The sequence below is a fragment of the Trachypithecus francoisi genome, unplaced genomic scaffold (assembly GCF_009764315.1).
Source record: "Trachypithecus francoisi isolate TF-2019V2 unplaced genomic scaffold, Tfra_2.0 Contig01440, whole genome shotgun sequence".
NCBI lineage: Eukaryota > Metazoa > Chordata > Mammalia > Primates > Cercopithecidae > Trachypithecus > Trachypithecus francoisi.
In genome coordinates, this window is record NW_022681431.1 from 26,923,860 (window position 1) to 26,950,016 (window position 26,157).

Consider the following 26,157-nt stretch of genomic DNA (forward strand, 5'->3'; position numbering starts at 1 on the left):
TGCTCAAGCAATTCACCTGTCTCAGTTTCCCAAAATGTTGGGATTACAGGCGTGAGTCACCATGCCTGGCCTGCACACTTTTTAGGTATCAGTTTTTCTCATCTCTTTCGTCTCTTCAAAAGAGTGACTTGGATTGCACTGGACACCCAGTTAAATTTGAATTTCAGACAAACAGCAAATGACTAAAAATCTGACACGAGGATTCTGTGCATTTGAGGCAGTTCTTTTTTATTTTTGAGACGGAGTTCTGCTCTTGTTGCTCTTGTAGGCGCGATCTCGGCTCACTGCAACCTCCACCTCTCTGGTTCAGGTGATTCTCCTGCCTCAGCCTCCCAAGTAGCTGGGATTACAGGCATGTGCCACCACACTCGGCTAATTTTGTATTTTTAGTAGAGATGGGGTTTCACCATGTTGACCATGCTGGTCTCAAACTCCTGACCTCAGGTTATCTGCCCACCTTGGCCTTCCAAAGTGCTGGGATTACAGGCCTGAGACACCGCACCCGGCCCAAGGCAGTTCTTAAATCACCTCTATAAGGATGTTTAAACAGTGGGTACCCAGAGGGCACAGTTTTAAGGAAATCACTGTCTAGATCTCCCTGAGATGCAGTGAATGCCAGTTCCTACTGGCTTCTGTCTTCCCACCTCTCCTTTCCCAACAGCGCTCTCTCACTTCTGAAAAAGGAAAGAAAGACGTGGCCATGGGTCATAAAAACCTTCAGGGCCAAGACAAGGGACGATGAGAAATATCTGTGTTTGTGTTGAGACAGGAAAGCCTTTTGTAACTGAGATACAAATCCTTTCACAGGCTAAGCGGTTCCCAATTCATTGCTATCCATAAAATTTGGAGAAAAACCTAATTGAATTGTCCACAAACAGATCAATCATTAGAATATTTTTAAAGAATAAACTTTGTTGGCCAGGCACAGTGGCTCAAGCCTGTAATCCCAGCACTTTGGGAGGCTGAGGTAGGCGGATCACCTGAGGGCAGGGAGTTCAAGACCAGCCTGGCTTACATGGTGAAACCCCTTCTCTACAAAAATACAAAAATTAGCCAGGCTTGGTGGTGGGTGCCTGTAATCCCAGCTTCTTGGGAGGCCAACGCAGGAGAATTGCTTGAACGCGGGAGGCAGAGTTTGCAGTGAGCTGAGATCTTTCCACTGCACTCCAGCCTGGGTGACAGAGTAAGACTCTGTCTCAAATACAAACAAACAAGCAAAACTTTACTTTGTAGGGCAGTTTTGGGATCACAGCACAACTGAGTGGAAAGTAGAGAGTGTTCCCATTATACCCCAACCCCACGCATAAAAAGCCTCCCCAGAGAATAATTTTTGAAGGAAGATCTCTAACGTAATTGAATGATATTACCAAATACGGCCTTACTGAAAAACAGATCTCAGGTTCCCTGGCAAAAGTGTTTTTAGTCATTCCAGGATCCCTTTTGAAGCCATAAGCCTTTCTGGGTTATGTCCCAGTTTTCTTGCCTCTCTTCAGCCCTGGACATTGTCATAACAAAAGTCCTTGCAGCCTCATCTGCGTATTAATGTGACCAAAGCTGCTCAGAGCTTACATTCGTAAAAATGAAAAATAGGGAAATTATTAGGGCTAGGCACGGTGGCTCATACCTGTAATCCCAGCACTTTGGGAGGCTGAAGCAGCCCTCACTTGAGGCCAGGAGTTCAAGGCCAGCCTGGCCAACATGGTGAAACCCCATCTCTACTAAAAATACAAAAATTAGCCGGGTATGGTGGCAGGCACCTGTAATCCCAGCTACTTGGGAGGCTGAGGCAGGAAAATCGCTTGAACCCTGGAGGCGGAGGTTGCAGAGAGCCGAGATTGTGCCACTGCACTCCAGCCTGGGAGACAGAGTGAGACTCCGTCTCAAAAAAAAAAAAGGAAAAAGAAATAGGGGAAGTATTGACATTACACCCTGCTCATTATTGCAATAAGTGATATTAATTGATGAATACTTAACTTCATTACATATACTTGTTTGCTATAGATGCATGTATGTAAACATATAAACGTACATATATTTAAAAATCCATCCTCATCTATCTCATTAAGAGACTAATTTCTAATGCTATTTTACTGTATTTTGTTTAACTATCAATAAACTATATTTTTATCTTGTTATTAATAATTGTAATGATGACTTAGTCTCAAAAACTGTTTTAACACTTACAGCCTTATGGACACAGGATGTTTTTTAACATTGTAAAATCAATTTGCATATGCATTTTTGTTTCAGAAAATATGATAGGGCAATCAATAAAAGATGTTCAAGCATAAAAATAGCTGACATTTGGATACAATTCTTTAGGGAAAGTGGAATGGAAGTATAGTTCAAGGAAGAAAGGGATAGATTTAACATTTCTGGCTGTCAAAGAACTGCTTGTTCAATTTTAAAAATGAATGATAGTGTCATATTACTATGGTACTTAGATTCTATTGGACACATTAAAAAGAGTGATACGACAGTTTTATTTCAAAACATCCCATGCTAACAACTGCAGAATACATCCCTTGTGAATACTTAAAGCTACGATTAAAAGTTATAGACGTCAAACTTTAAAGTGTGTGAAGAGATACATAGTTTTTCAGCATTTTAGGGGTTGTAGGTAAGGAAAAGCGTGAAGGCTGTTGCTTTTTTTTTTTTTTTTTTTTTGAGATGGAGTCTCACTCTGTCACCCAGACTGGAGTGCAGTGGTGCAATCTCTGCTCACTGCAACCTCCACCTCCTGGGTTCATGCGATTCTCCTGCCTCAGCCTCCCGAGTAGCTGGGATTACAGGCACCCACCACCATGTCTGGCTAATTTTTTTATTTTTTTAGTAGCAATGGGGTTTCACCATGTTGGCCAGGATCGTTTTGAACTCGTGATCTCAGGTGATCCGCCTGCCTTGGCCTCCCAAAGTGCTGGGAGTACAGGCATGAGCCACCGTGCCTGGCCAAAGGCTGTTGCTTTCTACCATCCTCTTACTAACATTCCTGTTCACAACATAATACTTATATTTCCTAATCCTTTACAACCTGGAACAATAGAAACGGTAGACATAATTGTCCCTATAATTTCAGAGGGTTCCTAGTCTGAAATTCTTTGTACTGCACTCTGCCGCTCTTCTACTCTGAACTGGGTATTAGTTACAGGGTCACAGTATAGTATAAGGACTTAAATTGGAGAAACCAGAAATAAATCAGCCCCCAGACCTCCTGGATGTACTATTTCAAGAATATGCAGTTACATTTCGGAGGCCCCAATTTGACTCATGGTGCACTCAGGAACACATAATTACCGGCTGCATTCTAACAGACTTCTGCTGTAATGCTTGCTTCTGAATGTGATGCTTGCTACCATGATGTCACTTTCTGAAAACAGGGGACAGCCACGGCAGAATTTATGGCAACACATTGAAACTAACCAACCTTCATGTGCACCTTGCTCTGCTCTGGAGAGAAACTTTCTCAAATACCAGGTGAGGTTCTGGTGGAGTTTCTCCAAGTGTTGAAACTTTCTCCTTAAGGAAGGCAGAAAAATGGATGGAAGCAACCAAATGCCCAAAGAGCAGAGGAAGTGCTCATGGGGGCAGCTATGTGAGAGGGATTGTAGCCGTTGAGGTGGGAGAGGAATGAAGTGCTGCTCTTTAAGTCAGAACTAAAAACTGAATGATAGCCCCCCAGAATTTAAGGATTGCTAGCCCCAGTGTGCAAAACTGGGCTTAGTCTGTGGAGTTCATAAATAGGGATGCCTCAGCTATCTAGGATCAAGAGGGATAAATGTTCACCATAAGTCCATAAGTTTTATATATATATACACACATACACACATATATTGAGATAGGGTCTCCTCTGTCACCCAGACTGGAGTGCAATGGCACGATCATGGCTCACTGCAGCCCTGACCTCCTGAACTCAGGTGTTTCTCCTGCCTCAGCCTTCTGAATACCTGGGACTACAGGTGCATGCCATCACGTCTGGATACATACACACACACATATATATGTGTGTGTGTGTGTGTGTGTGTGTATATATATATATATATTTTTTTTTTTTTTTTTTTTTGAGACAGAGTCTTGCTCTGTCGCCCAGGCTGAAGTGCAGTGGCATGATCTCGGCTCACTGCAATCTTTGCCTCCCACGTTCAAGGAATTCTCCTGCCTCAGCCTCCCAGCTAGCTGGGACTACAGGTGCACACCACTAGGCCCGGCTACTTTTTTGTACTTTTAGTAGAGACGGAGTTTTGCCATGTTGGCCAGGCTGGTCTCAAACTCCTGGCCTCAAGTGATCTGGTCGTCTCGGCCTCCCAAAGTGCTGGGATCATAGGCTTGAGCCACTGCACCTTGGTTGCTTCCATCCATTTTTCTGCCAAAAATTAGCTGGCTCCAGCTAATTTTTGTTATTTGTTGTAGAGATGGGGTTTTGCCATGTTACCCAGGCTGGTCTCAAACTCCTGGACTCAAGCGATCTACCTGCCTCGGCCTCCCAAAGTGCTGGGATTACGTGCATAAGCCACAGCACCTGTCCTTAAGTGATTAAAAAAAAAATAGATAACATCTATTCAAACAGAGAACACTCACAATAAATTTTTTGGCTTTAAAACTCTTTCTTGTCAAAACGCAGTGGCTCACGCCTGTAATCCCAGCACTTTGGGAGGCTGAGACAGGCGGATCACCTGAGGTCAGGAGTTCAAGACCAGCCTAACCAACATGGGGAAACCGTGTCTCTACTAAGAACACAAAATTAGCTGGGCGTGGTGGCTCATGCCTGTAATGTTAGCTACTTGAGGAGGCTGAGGCAGGAGAATCGCTTGAACCCGGGAGGCAGAGGTTGCAGTGAGCTGAGATTTGTGCCATTGCACTCCAGCCTGGGCAACAAGAGCGAAACTCCGTCAGAAAAAACAAAAAACCTCTTTCTTTAATTAAGCTTTGTATTTGGAGATAATTGTAGATTCACATGGAATTGTAACAAATAATTCAGAGGTACTGCATAGCCTTTCCCCCTTTTCCTGAATGGTAGTAGTCTCTTGTAAATCATAGTGAGATGCCATAACCAAGATATTGACATTGAGTGAGCCAAGACACAGAACATTTCCATCAGCACAAGTAACCCTGTGTTGTTCTTTTTTTTTTTTTTTTTTGAGACGGAGTCTTGCTCTTCGCCCAGGCTGGAGTGCAGTGCGATCTTGGCTCACTGCAAGCTCCGTCTCCCAGGTTCATGCCATTCTTCTGCCTCAGCCTCCCAAGTAGCTGGGACTACAGGCTCCCACCACCATGCCCCGCTAATATTTGTATTTTTTTTAGTAGAGACGGGGTTTCACCATGTTAGCCAGGATGGTCTCTATCTTCTGTCGCCCAGGGTGGAGTGCAGTGGCCAGATCTCCGCTCACTGAAAGCTCCGCCTCCCGGGTTTACGCCATTCTCCTGCCTCAGCCTCCGGAGCAGCTGGGACTACAGGTGCCCGCCACCTCGCCCGGCTAGTTTTTTGTATTTTTTAGCAGAGATGGGGTTTCACCGTATTAGCCAGGATGGTCTCGATCTCCTGACCTCGTGATCCGCCCGTCTCGGCCTCCCAAAGTGCTGGGATTACAGGCTTGAGCCACAGCGCCCGGCCTGTATTGTTCTTTTATAGCCACACATACTTCATACTTCCTTCCTTCCCACCATACCCACTTCTTTTTTTTTAGACAGAGTCTTGCTCTGTCACCCAGATTGGAGAGCAGTGGCCTGATCTCTGCTCACTGCAACCTCCGCTTCCCTGAGTCAAGCGATTCTCCTGCCTCGGCCTCTTGAGTAGCTGGGATTACAGGCGCGTGCCACCACGCCCAGCTAATTTTTGTATTTTTTTAGTAGACACGGGGTTTCACCGTGTTGGTCAGTCTGGTCTCGAACTCCTGACCTCGCGATTGGCCCGCCTCAGCTTCCCAAAGTGTTGGGATTACGGGCGTGAGCCACCATGCCCAGTGCATACCCTCTTCTTAACCTTTGACACCCACAAATCTGTTCTCCATTTCTATACTTTTATCTTTTCAAAATGTTCTATAAATGGAATCATATAGTATGTAACCTTTTGTTTGGCTTTTTTCGCTTGGCATGATTCTCTGAAGATTCATCAGGTTGCTGTGTGTATCAATAGCGTGTTCCTTTTTATTACTGAACAGTATTCCATGGTATGATGGACTACATTTTGTCTGATATTCACCAGCAGAAGGACATCTGGGTTGATTCCAGTTTTTGGCTATTATAAGTAAAGCTGCTATAAGCATTCCTGTATAGGTTTTGGTGTGAATACCATAAGTCTTCATTTCTCTGGGATAAATGCCCAGAAGAGCAATTGCTGGGTCCTATGATAGTTGCATGTTTATTTTTATTTATTTACATTTATATTTATTTATCTATTTTACAGATAAGATCTTGCTCTGTCACCCAGGCAGGAGTGCAGTGGTGTCATCATGGCTCACTGCAGCCTCGAACTGCTGAGCTCAGGCAACCCTCCTTCCCCAGCCTCCCGGGTGGCTGGGACTACAGGCACATGTCACTGCGCCTGGCAAGTTTTTGTATTTTTCTTTGTAGAGACGGGGTTTTGCCATGTTGCCCAGGCTGGTCTCGAACTGCTGGACTCAAGCGATCTGCTTGCTTCAGCTTCTCAAAGTGCTGAGATTACAGGCGTGAGCCACTGCACCTGGCCTGTCACCCTTTTTCATTGTAGCCATGCTGATATGTGTATAGGTATATCTCATTGTGGTTTTTCTCAGTGTGGTACAGTATTTTTAATTTGTACACTTTTTCCAGGCTTTTTATTTGTTAAGTCTTATGAACATTAATTAAAAACTTTTTATTAGGAAAAAGATACATAATGCACATGATGTAATATCTTAAAAACATAAAAGAGCACGAGAGAATCATTAAGACTGCTCTTATCACTGCAGGGGTGATCTCCACTGCCATCCCCCGACCAGGCCACCCCTCCTACCAGCAAAACCACGTAGCACTTTCCACCTAAAACAAAGGCACTGATCACACAGTTCAACCACATCTTACTCCAAGGTCATCCCCAGGAATGATGAAGATTGTCTTAAGCACATGTAACCTGTGGGAATGCTAGTTAGCTTTTCAGCAATCCCATTTATGGGTATAGGAATGAACTGGATACCATGCACTCGGCTGGGCATGGTGGCTCACGTCTGTAATCCCAGGACTTTGAGAGGCTGAGGCAGGTGGATCATGAGGTCAGGAGTTCGAGACCAGCCTGACCAACATGGTGAAACCCCGTCTCCACTAAAAATACAAAAATTAGCCTGGTGTGGTGGCGCGTGCCTGTAATACCAGCTATTCAGGAGGCTGAGGCAGGAGAATCGCTTGAACCCAGGAGGCATAGGTTGCGGTGAGCTGAGATTGTGCCGTTGTACTCCAGCCTGGATGACACAGCGAGACTCCGTCTCAAAAAAACAAAACAAAACCCATGCACTCCTCCACACCCTCTCACCCACTTCTCCAGTGGTTCTTCCATTCTCCTGAGGTTTCTGATATGCTCAGGGCTAGGAAACCATACTGCCAGGCTTTCTGAAATGAGATATGCAATTGGAATCAATAATCAAACCTAAGAAAAGCTCCCAGAACTTTGGCTAGCTACTCAGAGGCCCTTCTCTTCTCACCTTATGAGTTCAGAGTTCTGTTCCAGAGACTGAAGTTGCCAGAAAGGTGACCATGTTCCTATATGTTTTCTTAGGGAGCTGGAACTATGACAAGTTCAGACACTGAAGGGTGCGTTTGGTCATTCAGGCAATTAAAACACCCACAGCATCATTAAGTATTGGGCGTAAGGATAAATTTAGTTTGTGATAGTTTAATTGCTAAATGAAGGCATTAAGCTAGACCGTCCTTAATTCTCCACCTGGTGCTACACTTAATTTTAATGTAGTTTGATGGACATGTGGAGTCATCATACAAATTATGATGAAATTTGGAAGAAGATTCCTGAGCAAGTTACCTGTCTCCAGTGACTCATGCTGAGTTTCACTAGGACTCAGAGTTCAAGCTGCTAACTAGGTTTTGTATCTCTTTTCCAGTAGCAGGAGTTTTAATGTGATTGGACACAAAACTGGCTACAATTTTTTGTAAAATATATCCGCAGACTGGCATTTTCTTTCTTTCTTTTTTTGAGAGAGGGCCTCACTGTGGTCCTCCAGGCTAGGCTGGAGTGCAGTAGCACAGTCATCACTCACTGAAGCCTCAACCTCCTGAGCTCAAATCATCCTCCTACCTCAGCCTCCCAGGTAGCTGGGACTACACACTCATGGTGCCATGCCTGGCTGACTTTTTGTATTTGTAGTAGAGACAGAGTTTTACTATGCTGCCCCGGCTAATCTCAAACTCTTGGGATCAAGCAGTTGCTTACCATGGCCTCCCAAAGTGATGGGGTTACAGGTGTGGGCCAGCATGCCCAGACATGGCAAGTATTTTCAAGTATTTTTTGAGGATGAAGTTAGTTCTATGTTGTTTTTTTTAATTAGTTAATTTATTTTTATTTTTATTCATTTATTTATTTTTTTGTTTTGCGACAGTCTCACTCTGTCGCTCAGGTTGGAATGCAGTAGCATGATCTGGGCTCACTGCAACCTTCACCTCCCAGGTTCAAGCAATTCTCTGCCTCAGCCTCCTGAGTAGCTGGGACTAGTACTTTTTATTTTTATTTTTTGAGATGGAGTCTCACCCTGTCGCCCAGGCTGGAGTGCAATGGCGCTATCTCGGCTCAATGCAACCTCCGCCTTCCAGATTCAAGCAATTCTCCTGCCTCAGACTCCTGAGTAGCTGGGATTATAGGTTCCTGCCACCACGCCTGGCTAATTTTTTGTATTTTTAGTAGAGACAGGATTTCACCATGTTGGCCAGGCTGGTCTTGAACTCCTGACCTCATGATCCACCTACCTCGGCTTCCCAATGTGCTGGGATTACAGGCGTGAGCCATCATGCCCAGCCTGTTATTTTGTACTTTTAAAAATAATTGGTAACTCCTTTGTATGTGAGAACACAAGAATTTAGAAGTCAAGCAGGGAAGCATCGACTTGTGATTCTGAGATGCTATCATTCTCCTTAAAACCTAAATTCTTCCATCTGTAAAATGAGATGAAAAGTCTCTAATTCCCTGAGAGTGGGGGGAAAAGAATATTTAATTCTTTTGAACTTTGTACTGAGTATATATATTGCCTATTAACAAAATAATAAAAGGACGTTAAGTCCATGTGTCCAAATATCCTTTTTGCTTTTCTTTGTTTTCTATGGTTTGTAATAATCAGCTTGTGTTAGGAATTGCTGATGTAAAAGTCAACCCACTTCACTGACTACCATAGGCAGCTCTTGGAATAGACTGGCTAGAGTTTATTCTTGCTAATAACTTTGAATATATTCACCCACAAGTATTTATTAAGAGTAGCCCCTGTGTGGGCTCAGTACTGAAGTAGTGAATTATTTAACTAGTCTAAGCAAAAATAATGTCAAACATAGTGCTAAAACATGGTCATAGATCCAAAGTTAAGTACCTATTCATTCTTTCACTCTGAACTGGGAAGTCCCAGTTCTTCCCTCTAATTGCAGGGCAACACTGAGGATACAGGATTCCAAATGGTGCACTGCACTTATTCAAACTGATGGGAAAACAATGCCATCAGCATGAATCAATAGGAATGGTGCTTTTGGCCAGCAGACTGTTATTTCTGGGGATGCCACACACACTCAGTTCTGAGGCTGAGAATTGACACTGTTAGTGTCAGACTTAGCAGTACAGCAATGCTTTCCAAACTTTTTTACTAGGAAATAACTTTAGCACATGTAAGTATGCATGTATATGTGTGTGTGTATATATATTTATATGTATATCTCCTGTTTATATTTTACAAGTCTGATTTTATAAACTCCCATATATTCCACCAGAGTTTTCTCTTTTTTGATTTTACTTTATTACTGTCCTTTACTGCTGTTTCCCTTACCCTATAAACAGAAATTTCCTAAGCTTCTTCCACTCCCCATTTTCCTACTCTCAAGGCTCTGCGAATTTGAGCTAAGAGACAACCTTAAGTATTGGGGGAAGGTCACTGAACTACTATTCAGAACCCAGGGATTCAGATCATGACTGGCTGTGTGATTCTGAGATGCTATCGCTCTCCTTAAAACCTAAATTCTTCCATCTGTAAAATGAGATGAAAAATCTCTAATTTCCTGAAAGTGGGGGAAAAGAAGAGTTAATAATTTATCATGAAGTGTTAGCTCTTTGGGATAAAAGTTTCAAATGAAATATGAGTATTTAAATTCAAAGGTTTGATACTGATTTTTCAAATTTAATATTGTCAGCACTTAACCATGTTCCCTAAAAGCATGAATTCAGTGAATCCCAGATGCCATGGTATGAGACAGTTATCTGTCATCACCACCTTCCCCATTCTCTTCACCCAGCATAGAGAAGTCACTGGTCTCTGGCTATCAGCTAATTAGTGACAGAGTCAGGAGTCAAAACTAGGTAGCTGGGTGTCAGAGTCTAGTTACTAGGCAGCCGGTAACTATGAAATCAGAGCCAGTTAACTTCCAACTGTGTCCTTTCCTTGCTCAAAAGCCTTCAGTGGCTCTTGAAGCCTATTAATGAGTACAGACTCCTAGGCTTAGCAATAAAGACCCTCCAGCTACCTTTCTTTCCTGTTTCATTCCCCACGAAAATCCTTCGTATGTCCTCCTGTGCTCCAGCTGAACTGTACCAGCCACACCTCCCTGAATAGATCCCATGCACTCCTGCTCTGTGCTTTGCCTCTGATCATCTCTGTATCTGGAATTCACCTTCACCTTTCTACATTTTACCTTTCTTTCAAGGTCCTTGCAAGGGGCCATCTCCTTCATGCATTTTCCCCTGCCCCTCTCAACCACAGCTGGTTGATAATCTTCCCAGGGAATTTTATCTCTGCTCTCCCTTGCATGTATCAGTTTCTGGCTTTTATGATAGTTATTTCTGTACATACTATATTCCCTCCTTAGTAAGAGATGAGCTCCTCAAAGGTTGCAATATGATTTTCTTTCTCATGGAACTTTTAAATTGTATGAAAAATATTAATCATTCCTGTTCTTCTTTTTAAAAATAACCAAATACATGCATGCTCATTGCAAAAAAATGAACCCTCACACAATACATCTCTTAGAAAGTGAAATCCACCATTATCACCCCTCTTCCCCCTGCCCTAAGAGGACTGTGGTTAACAGTTTGGAATGTATTCTTATAGACCTTTTTCATGTAAAAAATTATTTACAGAAATGGGATCATACTATATGTAAAGCTCTGTGCTTTTTTCACTTAAAATATATAGTATTTTTCACATAGATATCTACCTCATTCTTTTTTTTTTTTTTTTTTTGAGACAGCGTCTGGTTCTGTCATCCAGGCTGGAGTGTAGTGGTGGGATCTTAGTTCACTGCAACCTTGAACTCCTGGGCTCAAGCGATCCTCTTGCCTCAGCCTCATGAGTAGCTGAGGCTACAGGTGTGCACCACCATGCCCAGCTAATTTTTAAAAATTGTTCATACAGACGGGTGTCGCCATGTTGTCCATATTAGTCTGGAACTCTTGGGCTCAAGTGATCCTCCTGCTTTGACTTTTTAAACTGCTGGGATTATAGGCATGAGCCACCCCACCCAGCCCTCATTCTTTTCTAAGTGTAGCATAGCATAAGATTGTAGCAATGCACCTGTTCAATCCCTTCTTGATGCGCATGAAAGCGATTTCCAATTTTTACCATTATGACCAATGCTGCAGTGAATACATAATACATATGTGTGTGCACGTATTGCTATCTATATATCCATATAACTTTCTTTGGATATGCAATTGCTAGGTGCAATGGAATGGAGATTCTAAATGATGATAAATATAGGAAGTGTCGGGGTGGGAGGGAACAGTCTTGTTTTATGTTTTTCTTTTTTTTTTTTTTTTTTTTTATTATACTTTAAGTTCTAGGGTACATGTGCATGACGTTTATATCATGTATAACTCCCCAATGCAATCCCTCCCTCCTCCCCCCTCCCCATGATAGGCCCCAGTGTGTGATGTTCCCCTTCCCGAGTCCAAGTGATCTCATTGTTCAGTTCCCACCTATGAGTGAGAACATGCGGTGTTTGGTTTTCTCTTCTTGTGATAGTTTGCTAAGAATGATGGTTTCCAGCTGCATCCATGTCCCTACAAAGGACACAAACTCATCCTTTTTGATGGCTGCATAGTATTCCATGGTGTATATGTGCCACATTTTCTTAATCCAGTCTGTCACTGATGGACATTTGGGTTGATTCCAAGTCTTTGCTATTGTGAATAGTGCCGCAATAAACAAACGTGTGCATGTGTCTTTGTAGTAGAGTAATTTATAATCCTTTGGGTATATACCCAGTAGTGGGATGGCTGGGTCATATGGTACATCTAGTTCTAGATCCTTGAGGAATCGCCATACTGTTTTCCATAATGGTTGAACTAGTTTACAATCCCACCAACAGTGTAAAAGTGTTCCTATTTCTCCACATCCTCTCCAACACCTGTTGTTTCCTGACTTCTTAATGATTGCCATTCTAACTGGTGTGAGATGGTATCTCATTGTGGTTTTGATTTGCATTTCTCTGATGGCCAGTGATGATGAGCATTTTTTCATGTGTCTGTTGGCTGTATGGATGTCTTCTTTTGAGAAATGTCTGTTCATATCCTTTCCCCACTTTTTGATGGGGTTGTTTGCTTTTTTCTTGTATATTTGTTTGAGTTCTTGGTAGATTCTGGATATTAGCCCTTTGTCAGATGAGTAGGTTGCAAAAATTTTTTCCCATTCTGTAGGTTGCCTGTTCACTCTGATGGTAGTTTCTTTGGCTGTGCAAAAGCTCTTTAGTTTAATTAGATCCCATGTGTCAATTTTTGCTTTTGCTGCCGTTGCTTTTGGTGTTTTAGACATGAAGTCCTTGCCCATGCCTATGTCCTGAATGGTACTACCTAGATTTTCTTCTAGGGTTTTTATGGTATTAGGTCTAACATTTAAGTCTCTAATCCATCTTGAATTAATTTTCGTATAAGGGGTAAGGAAAGGATCCAGTTTCAGCTTTCTACTTATGGCTAGCCAATTTTCCCAGCACCATTTATTAAATAGGGAATCCTTTCCCCATTTCTTTGTTTTATGTTTTTCTATATCCTTCACAAGGCCTAACATTGCATCTACCAGTGTAGCTCGGTAGGTAAGAGACCAGGCTCTGGCCTCTGGCTGTCCAGGTTTGTATCAGCGCTTTATCTCTAAGACTTAGCCATCTCATCACCATAAAATAATGGCAGAGTCATTGTCATTATAAAGCTTAAATGAGATAATACATGCATAACAATTAGCAATTAGTAAGTAACTGGAAAATAAGTAAATGCAAGACATACAGGAGGAAAAATGGTAATGGGTTCAGATCATTGTGGAATGAATTGGACTGAATAGAACAATGGCAGTTTGAGTAATCATTCTAGAAATGGATGGCACAGAACTATTCATACTTTGCTGTCAAAACCCATAGCAATTATTTATAAAATGACTGACTAACATTAGAGGTGCAATGTGTAGCCCTGGAGCAATTCATCTCTGTGCAAAGTGAACCGGCCTGAACCAGAATCAAACCAATGACCTTGGCCTCTTTGGCCCCACACTTTCCCTCACAGAACTAACTGGCCCCAGCTGCAGCCTTATGTAATGGGTATCTATGAGGACAGAGAAAAATAGTTCCCTGCAGGGTGCACTGGCTCACCACTGGAGGTTGTTACGTTATCCAGCTAACCAGCTATTAACATTGAAAATGAATAGAAAGTACATAAATAAATGCTTAGAGTAGTGCATAAGCACTGTTTAGATTCGTAGGTTCCAGGTCAGAAGTTTTCATCTTGGTGGCAAGGTTTCTATGCAAACACTAGAAGATTCTAAGGTAGTCTACTCGGTTCTAGAACCAACTCTGCCACTAACTATTATAGCTTCAAAACCTTGAGCAAATTGTTGAGCTTTATTTTACCCTGGTACAACAAGGGGGCTGAAACAGCACATGTCAAAGGTCCTTTTTTGACATCCCTTTCCCCACAGATACAGTGTCACATTCTCAGACATCAGGGCTGTTCATTGCACTGAACAAAATTAAAGTATACAATTAGGCAACAGCAATACTGTACTTTCAAAATGTGTCAGTGAAGTGATGGCAAAAGTAAACATAGGAAGCTAGACACAGCCAGGCGCCATGGCTCATGCCTGTAATCCCAGCACTTTGGGAGGCCGAGGCGGGCGGATCACTTGAGGTCAGGAGTTCGATACCAGCCTGGCCAACATAGTGAGACTCCGTCTCTACTAAAAATACAAAAATTAGTCAGGTGTGGTGGTGCGGGGCTGTAATCCCAGCTACTCGGGAGGCTGAGGCAGGAGAATCGCTTGAACCTGGGAGGCGCAGGTTGCAATGAGCCAAGATCATGCCACTGCACTCCAGCCTGGGCAACAGAGTGAGACTCAGTCTCAAAAAAAAAAAAAAAAAAAAAAAAAAAGAAGAAGCTAGACACAGAAGGCCACATACATATGATATGATTCCACTTATATGAAATATCAGAAATAGGCAAATCCATAGACTGGATGGAAAGCAAGTGAGTGGTGACCAGGGGCTGGGAGAAGAGAAGAATGAGAGGTGACTGCTTAATAGGTATGGGGTCACCTTTAGAAGCGATGAAAATTGGTTGGAACTAGACAGTGATGAGAGTTGTACAACATTGTGAATTTATCAAATGCCATGACATATACACTTTAAAATGGTAAAATTTATGTCACGTGTACTTTATCACAATAAAAAAGTGCCCCCCCAAAAGAGAGAGAGGGATGGCAAAACATAGCAGGGCACAGACTCACTTGACCCCTGCTTCAACGTAACATGAGAGGAGGGTGGGGGTGGGGGTCCTCTGAGGAAGCTCTGGGAGATCCAGGAATAAGAAAGAGAGTAGACATTGGTGCAGGATTTGTCATCTAACTGGGGCCGGGTCCTGGCCAGGGACAAGTGTAGCAGTAAATGGGGCTCCAGTGAAGTATGAGCATCTCCCTGAGTGCACTGATGATGACCCTCCCTCAGTCCAACATGTTCCTGGCCTCCTCCCACTGGTGTTAAACCATATGCATCTAAGTCCCATTTCAAAGCCCACTCCCTTCTTGAGCTCCCCCACCGTACCCCATACAGAGACACATTTCTCTCTCTCTCTCTTTTTTTTTTTGTTTGAGACAGGTTCTCACTCTGTCACTCAGGCTGGAGTGCAGTGGTATGATAATGGCTCACTGCAGCCTCAAATTCCTGGGCTCAAGTGACCCTCCCATCTCAACCTCTTGAGTAGCTGGGATCACAGGTGCATACCTGGCTAATTTAATTTTTTAAATTTTTTGTAGAGATGAAGTTTCCCTAGTTGTCCAGGCTGGTCTTGAACTCCTGTGCTCAAGGGATCCTCCTGCCTTGGTGTCCCAAAGTGCTGGGATTACAGGTCATCAGTCACTGCCCCTGGCTATATCTTGTCCTTCTAAAAGTTGACAGCACTTACTCTCTGTGCCATTCCCAGGGCACAAGGCTGCTTCAGCCTTCTAGAGACACCTGTATTCTCTTGCCACCCAAGGCCTTCTGTTTCTCTTTGCCTCCCAGCATCCAATACAGTAGTGCTCAGGAAATACTTGTGGCTCTGTGACGGAGTGACTCAGGCAGCCCCACGGGGAGTAGAGTTTTATGAGTTTAATATGAACCATACCATGAAATCTGAGAAATTTACCTCATTGCTCATACTGGAAACCCTCAATTCCAGTCGGATTTGCTTGGAGCTGGATGGAATTGTGTTGCTTTTCACACTGAAAATGATCATCTAATTTTTAAATTTAAAAAACATTTACATAGCACCAGTTCATGTTCGACAGGAATCTCAACACTTCACAAACGTTAACTCACTGACTTTTCCTAAGAGAGTCATTGAGAAATTAAATAACTTGCTCGGGGGTCAAAGTCAGTAAACGGCAGAGCTGGCTTCAAATTCAGGTTCCGAGGTTCCAGAGGAGATGCTCTTCAGTTTGTTCTAGTGGCAAAAACCTCCCTGAACAGGGGGAAAAAAAAGACATTGATGTATTTATTTCAAGGGAAATGTTTTTTTCCCCCATCGCCTCCCTTTTCTTTCTCATTCAAAGCAAAATGCTCTAAAGCAAACAGTCTTTTTTTTCACACCTGAGAGACTAGCGCGGCTCATTTTTGCTTTGGCAATCAAAATGGAAGAGGAAACTTGTGTGGTTTCATCACTGGTGCTTTCGGGGTATGTGCGGCGGGCTGTCCTTCTCCCTCTGTCCTGGCTCATCGGCCAGAGCCCCCCTCCCCAGGCGTTGTGGCCTCCGGTCGTGGAGACATAAGAGGCCACCTTTCTCCTGTAACACCAGGAATGTGCCCCAGCCTCTTCCTCTTTCCTGCAAATCCAGTCCTTGTCCTGGAGAACCTCAGCGTCTTCTTTTGCCTGCCTCTCTCAAAGCCTCGTAGGATTTACACCTGATTAACAACGTTTGCATCAGGATCGCCAGCCCCTGCAGGCCCGCGCGAATCCACTACATTTTCTGGTTTCGGATGTTGCCCACCTGACTTGATGCATATTCAAATGTCTCTCTCCCCACGTGGGAGGCCGGTGTCAGAACCTGACAGACCTGCCGTTTACTAACTGCGGACCCAGGGCAAATTACTTCACACCTCTGAGTCTCGGTTTCCTCACCGTGAACCGGACTGGTACCCATAGGTTGCGGCGTGGATCAAATAAGATAGCGCAGGGGCGGGACCGGCGCACAGCAGCTTAGTTCCTCTTGGCGAGGGCTACGTAGTAATACATGCTTGCCTGTTTCCCATTTTTTCCCAGAGCACCTTAATGCTCTGGGGGCAGGAAGGGAGTCTTCGCGCCACACCGAAAAAGTCCCAGCGGGCACGGTGTAGGCGCCTGTGGTCCCAGCAAATCGGGAGGCTGGGGCAGAAGGATCGCTGGAGCCCAGGAGGTCGAGGCTGCAGTGAGCTATGACTGCGCCACCGCACTCCAGCCTGGGCGACAGAGCCAGACCCTGTCTTAATTAAAAAATAAAATAAAGAAATTAAAGTCCCTATAACCCTGGTTAGAGCGTTCCCGCCCACTGGTCTCTTAGGGCACATTTAGGACAACCTGAAGATGCCACTCTTCTTGGGACCCTAACTCTGACCCCAACTCCTCGGTCCCCAAAGTCTAAGGGTTCAGGATCCGAAGGAGACCCGACCGAGGTCGCTGGGTAGGGTCAGAGGAAATGGGGTTCTTGAGGGAGCTCGCGCTCCAGCTCGCCTCCTCCTGCGAGGACGCCCCCTGCCCGGACACCTGCTGCCCCAGGGAGCGTCGGGGCCGGGCCTCCCCGCGGAGTAGTCTCCGGGCGCGGGTCCCACCTGCCAGGCGCGGACCGCAGGCTGCCTCGGGCGCAGCCTCGGGGCGCCCCGCCCCCGCCTCCCCTGCGCGGGCCCGGCCCCCGGCCGCGCCCCCTCCCAGCCCGCGGCGCCCCGGCACCCCTCTCCCTCCCCGGCGGGCTCCGCGGAGCATTGTACTCACATCCGGGGCTGGGTTTTGCTTTAATGCGAAACGTAATTAACCCGGAAAAAAGAGCCGAGGGACTGGAGAGAAGGAGGGGGCACGGGGGAGACAAGAGCGAAGGGTGCGAGAGGCGCGGAGAGTTTGGCAGCTAGACCCAGAAATCCCCGGAGCGCGGCGGACCCGGCGGCCGGAGGGGCGACCCCGCCGGATGTAACGCACCCCGCCCGAGCTCCGGCCCCTGCACGGAGGGGGGGTAAGTTGGGCGCCCTCGCGGGCCCAGGAGCGGAGCGGCGCAGAGGGGCGCGCGAGGGCCGGCGCGGCTGGGGGTGCAGGGGGCGCCCCGGCGGGGCCCTGGCCTAGGGGCGCGAGGGGCGCGCGCGCAGGGCTGAATACGCCCGTCCTGGTGGCTGACAGGCGAGGGGAGGTGGCCGCAGACCCTGGAGGCCTCCTCCAGCCCTCCGGGAGAGCCCCGAGGGCAGCCCCTCCTCCAAGTGCCCCGGGTGGCCAAGGTCGCCGCCGCCAGGGGTCGGGCTGCGGGGGTGGGGCCGCGGAGAGGGTGGGGGCGGGAGTTCTGCTGAGCTGCATTTTCTCACGTTTGCAGCAGCGAAACTTCTCTGCGGGTTCTGGCTCTGGGGCACCGGCCCCGCAACGACTGCCCGGGCTGCGGGAGGGGAGGAGAGCAGAGAACGTCCCCAGGCAAGTCCCTTGGGTACGATTGGGCCATGGAGACTCCTGTTTCTCTCCCCCGACTACCTTATTAAATGACAGGCCTAGAAGGCTCCCCTAAGGACACCGGTCCTTTCCTATGGGTGCAGCCTGGCCTTTGGGCTTCTGGAACTCCATACAGTGGAAAGGACTGCCCTAAAATGCAGGTTCGGTGCCAGGTTGGGTGAGCCCTCGAGGGGAGCTCTCGTTCTCTCACCAACTTCTTCTTCACCTCACACGCTTCCCTTTTCTCCTTCAGTCCTGAAGACGATTTCACCAAAATTTTTAAAAAAAGAAAGAAAAAAGAAGGGTGGGTGAGGGTGGGAAGCTAGGCCGTTTAGAATGGAAAAATGTCCCCGCACGCCCAGAGAGGGGTGCAGGACCCGCTGCAGCCGGAGCACCCTCACATCTCCTCCTCCGGGCCAGCCCTGCCCCCAGGCCCTCGCCTTAGGGTTTGGCTTCCTTCCTTCTTGGTGAACGCAGGTTCAGGATGTATCTTCCCCTTCTCATTCCTTCTTCCTGCCCGCCCCCTTTCTTTAGGGCTCCAAGTGGGGTTTTAAGAGGACAGTAAACGGCAGAGAAGAGGGAGGGGAGAGCTCCACACCAGGAAGCCAGCTGTGGCTCTGGGGGTTCTGAAGGCTGAGCTGTAGATGCACTTGGGGCTGAAGTACCAAGACTGCACTAATGGTGTTCTTCATATATCTGACCAAGTCCCATTTTCCCTTCTTTTGTCATTGTTTTTCGTTGGTTGCAAAGCCTTCCGAAACAGCAAAGCAAAAGGTCTTGAAAGAATAGAAGTTTTTGTTTTCTATTTCAGTTGCATTCAGTTGACATTTATTATACATGCAAGACAGTAATGAACAAAACACAACTCCAAATCTTTTTTCTTTTTCCTTTACCTTTGGAGGGCTAGACCCTTTCTTTGCGGAGCTTACAGGACTTGTAAGCCCCCACTTGTTTTGAGAAGCCACAGCAAGCTTTTAGAAAGCATCATCATCATCATCTCAGACGTTAGCCTTCTTCACCATGTGCCGCTTGAAGGCGGATGATTTTTGCACTATCAGAGGTCTAGCTTGTAGTCTAGATTACAGCCAGCCCAACGTATGACATGTACCAGGTGCTAAGTAAATGTTTGTTGCTTTAATGAATGAATGCAAACACATGAATTGTTTACACTTGTCCAAATGGCAGAGAAAAGAGCAGTGTCCTTGTTCCTCAAACCTGTAGGAATTTGGTTCACCAAGCTGGTACATGGGAGTTATTAGTCTGGATGTTGCCTTTACATCTAAGTATCCTTTGACCCTGTTTGTACATTACAGCATACTTTCTATAAATTGTCTGTAGCACTCCTAGTGGGATTTTAGCTGGCTGGTAATGGGAGCCTTGCTCATTTCACAGATGGGTAATTACCTTGGTATTGATTGAGAAACTGCCTGCCCTTTGGTGAAGAGTTTTTGCAAACCTTTCTTTTTCCTTGTCATTGGTGCTTGCTTCTTCTCTCTTCTGTGTAAGGAAATAGGGCCTGCAGTTTCCATCATGTCATGGTAGTGAGTTGAACCACATTCAGCTCGGTATTTTAGAGTGATTAAAATAAATCTTGAAGACATGCAGGTTTTGGTTGGTGCAGGTTTTTGTCCTGCAGAAGTGGGAAGGGGAAGGCTGATGAGCTCTATCAGCTGAGCCCCAGAGCAGCCCTCCCACTGCCTTGCCAAGTGTTTGCTGAAGTGCTAGGATACTAGGAAGACCCAAGCAGCATTGGTCTCCTGTCCAATTCATGGGACAGATGGACAGGTGGGTGATGCCCCTGCTGAAAGGCTGGATGACTCAGATGAGAGCTTGCTGCAGACAACAGTGCATCAGAATATCTTTTCTGATTCACGGAAACTGCTGGGGCTCAACTTATTCTGGTTGTGATAGACCTAGGGCTTGGAAAAGAGGATCTGGGTGCTGCGATGCTGGGTTGCTCTGCCCCCTCTCTCTTTTTCCACCATGAACAGTTTGGGTTGCCTAACTTTCCGTTTTCCATCTGTCTCAGTGAGCTGGATGGGACTCCAGCAATCTAATCTGGTAGGCTTTGGAAAGGAAGGAAGGGAAGCAAATATTATAGTGTGTTGGCCTATGGGAAGAGAAGAATCCTGGCCCTGCCTGATATAAGCCCATTATTGAGATGGGAAATTGGACAGGCGGGGGAGATAGGGCAGCGGAGAGGTGGGAGGGATGCGGCCCCATCCTGTCGGTAGAGGAGTCTGGGGGTTGGTGCAGTGACTCTATAGTTCCTTCTGAAAGCCCCTTCCCTGCCCTGACCCTAGTTGACTGAAGTGATTTGTTATGCATTAAAGCCAGAACTGGGCTTTCTCACTGTGGAGGTGCCAGCCCTGCTGGGGCAGGGGCTCCTAATATTGGCCTAGTGTGGGCAAAAGGCTTGGGGGCTTTGGCCTTGTGGTGTGCCTTTTGCCCACAGTGCCTGGTCAGCAGAGATGACGAGGATGGGAAGCTGGGTCCTCTTGTCCTTTTACTCTTGAGAAGCACTGCAGTTAAAGTGCAAAGGCTGGGACTCAAATTCGGCTGGCCCCTTGTAAAGCAGCTCTCTGCTGGTGTGTTTGCCCGTGGCCGGATCGAGAGGCAGCTCTAGGATCCTTTCCTTGGAAACTGATGAGCATGTCTAAGTTTCTGTTAACTCTCAGGGTAGCCTGGCCAAGAAGGAGTCAGCCAATTGCCTGGACTTTTTGTTTTAAACCTCCTGGAGAATTTTTAGAGATATAAAATGTGGTTGTTCTTGGAGTTGAGTGAAGAGTGAGGGAAGCTGACGCCTTTCCTTGTGAGAGGGATCCCAGAGTTGCAGCTTTTTCACTGACATTTGCTCATTGGTGTTAGAGGGATGGAGGTGTGCATGCAGCAGCTGCCTGCCCAGTGTTAAGCCACGTTGCAGTAGTAATGATGACCATGTACTCCTTGTTAGGCACCCACACTTGCACTTTAACAACAACAATATTTACCCAATGTCTGGGTGTCCAGCGCTTTTCACACATTGTTTCATTTAATCCTCACAGCAGCCTTTGAAGTAGGTAAAGCAATTATCTCCGTTTTGCAGATTAGGAAATAGACCCTGAAGAGTTAAGCAACTTGTGGGCATTTGCATCCAGGTCTGTCTGGCTCGAGATCTGGCTCAAGACTCATGCTCTTTCCCTTCACTCCACTGCACGCTTGGGATAGGTAACTGAAATCAGCACACCCTTTTGAATGGTCATCTTCTTGCAAAAGTTCCCTCAAAAATACTCATTGGCTGGATGCAGTGGCTCATCCCGGTAATCCCAGGGCTTTGGGAGGCTGAGGTGGGAGGATCACTTGAGGCTAAGAGTTTAAGACCAGCCTGGGGAACATAGTGAGACCCCATCTCTACAAAAAAGAAAAATTAGCTAGCTGTAATAGTGTGTGCCTGTAGTCCCAGCTACTCAGGAGGCTATAGCGGGAGGATTCTTTGAACTCAGGAGTCTGAGGTTATAGTGAGCTATGATCGCACCACTGCACTCCAGCCTGGGCACCAGAGCGAGACCCTGACTCTAAAAAAAGAAAAGTTTTTTTTAAATACTCATACTGATTATTGTCACCTGCACATCCTCCTTACCACGCCTAGCCCCTCCTCCTTCCCTAAATCAAGAGACAGAAGCACATGTCTTTAGAGGAACACAGCTAGGCCATTTATGCTCCCCGCTCACCACTCCCTTGCCCCACCCCTGGCACTTTGCAAAAGGCCATTAGGTCGGAAAAATGATGTTTTTGTTTTTGTTTTTTGTTTTTTGTTTTTGAGGCAGAGTCTTGCTCTGTCACCCAGGCTGGAGTGCAGTGGTGCGATCTCGGCTCACTGCAACCTCTGCCTCACGGGTTCAAGCGATTTTCCTGCTTCAGCTTCCCGAGTAGCTGGGACTACAGGCGCATGCCACCATGCCCGGCTAATTTTTTGTAGTTTTAGTAGAGACGAGGTGTCACTGTGTTAGCCAGGATGGTCTCTGTCTCCTGACCTCGTGATCCACCCACCTTGGACTCCCAACGTGCTGGGATTACAGGCATGAGCCACTGTGCCCGGCCGGGAAAAATGATGTTTTCTTTTCATTCTCTTACTGCCCATGTATTAGTACCCTCTGGTTGACATGGTCCATTATAAAATGAAGTTTAGAGTTCCAGGACTGCCAGCTGTTGTTAAGAAGCCCTACAGTGAAACTGAATTCATTGTGGGGGGACTTTCACAATTCTGAGAGTTGGAGATCTCAGCTTTTCTAGACAGTAAAGCCAGTGTGGCTGTGTGCCTGCACTGGTGCCCTCTCTGGTGGAGATGGTCTGATGAGCCTTCAGCCCTGGGCAAGCTTTTGTTTCCTGCAGGCTCCAACAACCACATTTTCTTTGAACGTAGATGAGGCTGCTGTGAAGAGAGGTCATGAGTGTCTGAAATATTTTGTTGTTTTTGGCATCTTTATTGCAGTGGTATCAATTTCCAGTTACTCCTGCCTTACGCCCCTCTCGGCCTATATTTTTTCAAAAATTCCTTCTTGAGTATCTCTTGCTCTCTACTCCAAGTTCTAGGGTCCAGCGGGGATTGGGCTATCTCAGGGTCAAGCCAGCACCCTGTCTGATCCTCCCTCCGCCTCATTCCTGTACATGTTTGCATTCCTCACCCTGCACTTCCTCTGGGAACTTGTTCTCAGTACATTTCCTTCTCTTGCACTTTATTCTCCCGCCTTACACTATTTGGAATCTGCTATCGTGACAGTTTCAAAATGCGGCCATGTTAGAGCAGTAGGAAGTGGAGGCTTCCACACTTCCTAAGTTATAATCTTTGACCCATTCTCAGGGATGTGTTCTCAAATAGCCATGCTTGCATTTTGCTGTTGTTTTTACTGGGCTTGTACATTGCGAAGGCCCTGTTGGCTTCACAGTATACTTTGATGTGTACTGCAAATCTAAACATATGTGAACTCCATTGATGTGGTCCATATGTATTCTAGCAATAGGTGAGTGACTGCTCCATATCTCTACACCTCAGTTCCTGTCTGCTCTATTTCATACAGTCCTCTTTGAGATCTCTGATGTTATTTCCCGAAAACCTTTCTCCTGTCACCCAGTTGAGCCATTTCTGGTTGGTAGAACCTCTCGCTCACTACTGACGCTGCTGCCTGCAGCTTCTGCCCTGGTAGGGGTAACGGGACAGAAAATGTACATACCACATGCCCCAATCCTTGTCAAAAAGCACCTTTTGAATATTTTCTGGAGCAAAATCCCAGAAATTCCTTGTCTGCCAACACAGAATAATGTGAAAGAAACATCTTTAAATTTTTAAAATGAGTAATTTTTTTCTCATTTTTGAACTGAGGTTGTAGTAGATATTTTGTATTTGAGCCAGTACCATTTAAGGCTTTATCTCTGTTATCACTTTCTCTTATTATTTATCTCAAAAATGCCAAAGTAGTCAGGCAGAGTCTCCCTTATTTCCCTCTATTATTTCCTCTGTCTCCAAATTATGTTAGCCATCTTCAAAATCAAGAGGAAAACCACAACTCTCATTACTTATTAGCTTTATAGCTTTATAGCTTTTCTTTAAAATAAATCTATCTGGCTGGGCACAGTGGCTCATGCTTATAATCCCAGCACTTTGGGAGGCTGAGGCCAGAGGATCACTTGAGCCTAGGAGTTTGAGACCAGCTGGGCAACATACAAAAAGTAGCCAGGTATGGTGGTGCACGCCTGTAGTCCGAGTCACTCAGGAGGCTGAGGTGGGAAGATCGCGTGAGCCCAGGAGGTGGAGGCTGCATTGAGCCATCATTGTGCCACTGTACTCCAGACTGGGAGACAGAGTGAAATCATATTTCAAAAAAAAATTCAATCTATTCATCTTTTCACTCATCCAGCCAGCCACTTACTTTATGTATGTATGTATGTATGTATGTATGTATGTATGTATTTTTGAGACAGGGTGTCACTCCTGTCACCCAGGCTGGTGTGCAATGGTGCGAGATACTGGCTCAACAGCAACCTCCACCTCCTGGACTCAAGCGATTCTTCTGCTCTAGCCTCCCCAATAGCTGGCACTAGAGGTGCACACCACCTCGCCTGGCACTTACTTTAAAATGTCAGTCCTATCTCCCAAGTTTCAAGAAGGAAAACTCCACCGGGGATTCCCGTCAGGGTCCCCGTTTCCTCTTCCCAGAGCACTTGTCAAGGTACAGCCCGTGTGTTGTAGGAATAAAGGAATAGCAGCATCGACTTGGGACTGAGTATTCTGTCAGCCCGAGGACCTGGGCTCTTCTTAAGACCAGAGAGCCGGGGACCACACCAGCAAGAGAAAGGAGGAAAGGCGCTCAGAGGATGTTGTCATATGAAGTAAGAAACCCAAATAACTTGGAGGGTGCTAAAGTGCTCTGGGCAGGTAGATGTCTGGCTCTTGGATAATTGTGAGATGTGAAACATTTATTTGTTAGGTTTAGGTCTTAAAACAACAAAAAGTTCCAGGAGAGCTATAATTTAGGGAAAGCCTTGTTTGTGGACTCTGGAGAATTGAGAAATTTATTATCACATTCAAAACTTATATATTTGGGTGGGAATCTGTGTGGAATTAAATAGCTTTCTCTCCTCCTAAATAAAGTAACACATGCTCCCTGTAGAAGATTTGAAAAAATATGTACAAGTAAATGAAATTCCACTCATAGCCCATAGATAATAACTTACTATTTTGGTGACTGTATATCTGGTTTTAAAACAGGCCATATATAGGAATATAAGACTAATATTTGGATGATTGAGGTCATATTATGCACCATTTCGTATCTTTAAAAAAACTTATGATATGGTGAGTTTTCCCCTCATTCATTAAAAATAACCTGAAAACAGAGTTTTTGAATCATTGTGTAATATTTCCTTGTGAACATGTCCTGTTGTTTATTTAATTATTTTCTGGGCCAGGCGCCCAGCACTGTAATCCCAGCACTTTGGGAGTTCAAGGTGGGTGGATCACGAGGTCAGGAGATCGAGACCATCCTGGCCAACACGGTGAAATCCTGTCTCTGCTAAAAATATAAAAAATTAGCTGGGTGTGGTGGTGCACACCTGTAGTCCCAGCTACTCAGGAGGCTGAGGCAGGAGAATAGCTTGAACCTGGGAGGCGGAGGTTGCAGTGAGCCGAGATGGTGCCACTGCACTCCAGCCTGGGGACAGAGCGAGACTCTGTCTCAAAAAAAAGAATTATTTTCTTTCTTTCTTTTTTATTATTATACTTTAAGTTCTAGGGTACATGTGCATAACGTGCAGGTTTGTTACATATGTATACCTGTGCCATCAACTCGTCAGCACAAAAGAATTATTTTCTAATCGTTGTGTTGTTCAGGACATTTCCAGTTGTTTGTTACTATAAATTCTATTGCAGTTGCCATCTTTTTACTTTAATCTTTCTTTGCATCTTTGTTGATTGACTTGGATGGAATCCTAGAAGTCAAATCATTGCAGTTGCCATCTTTTTACTTTACTCTTTCTTTGCATCTTTGTTGATTGACTTGGATGGAATCCTAGAAGTCAAATCAAAGGGTATGAACATTTTTTGCTTTCTTGTTCTATATATATATATATATATATATATATATATATAGACAGAGAGAGAGAGAGAGAGAGAGAACTAAATTGCTTTCCAGAAAGGTTCATACTCCTGTCCTGGGTGTATAAGAATCCTAGGAACATTTTTTAAGTAGACAACATCTGTTTTAAGCAGTGATCGTTCCCTTTCAGCCCCTCTAGTGCCTCTGCGTCCCATCTGGGCTATGTGCTATTTTCTCAGGGTCTGGGTCCCAGCTGTCTCTTGTATATTA

General features: G+C 45.4%; 1 protein-coding gene across 4 annotated transcripts in view; it reads left to right on the top strand.

Moving 5' to 3' along the window:
* The window catches only part of PLEKHA2 (pleckstrin homology domain containing A2), a 94,094-nt gene that overhangs the window by 1,191 nt on the left and 66,746 nt on the right, over positions 1–26,157 (top strand). Inside the window, exons 1-2 of one of the 4 annotated variants that reach the window (XM_033231646.1) lie at positions 17,688–17,858; positions 18,207–18,301. The exons of 1 other annotated variant lie outside the window; for it this stretch is intronic. The gene's annotated coding sequence lies outside the window, so the exon portion shown is untranslated. Of the gene's footprint in view, positions 1–17,650; positions 17,859–18,206; positions 18,302–26,157 lie in introns of those variants that run through there. 2 more of the 4 variants (XM_033231637.1, XM_033231666.1) reach the window with 2 other exon arrangements.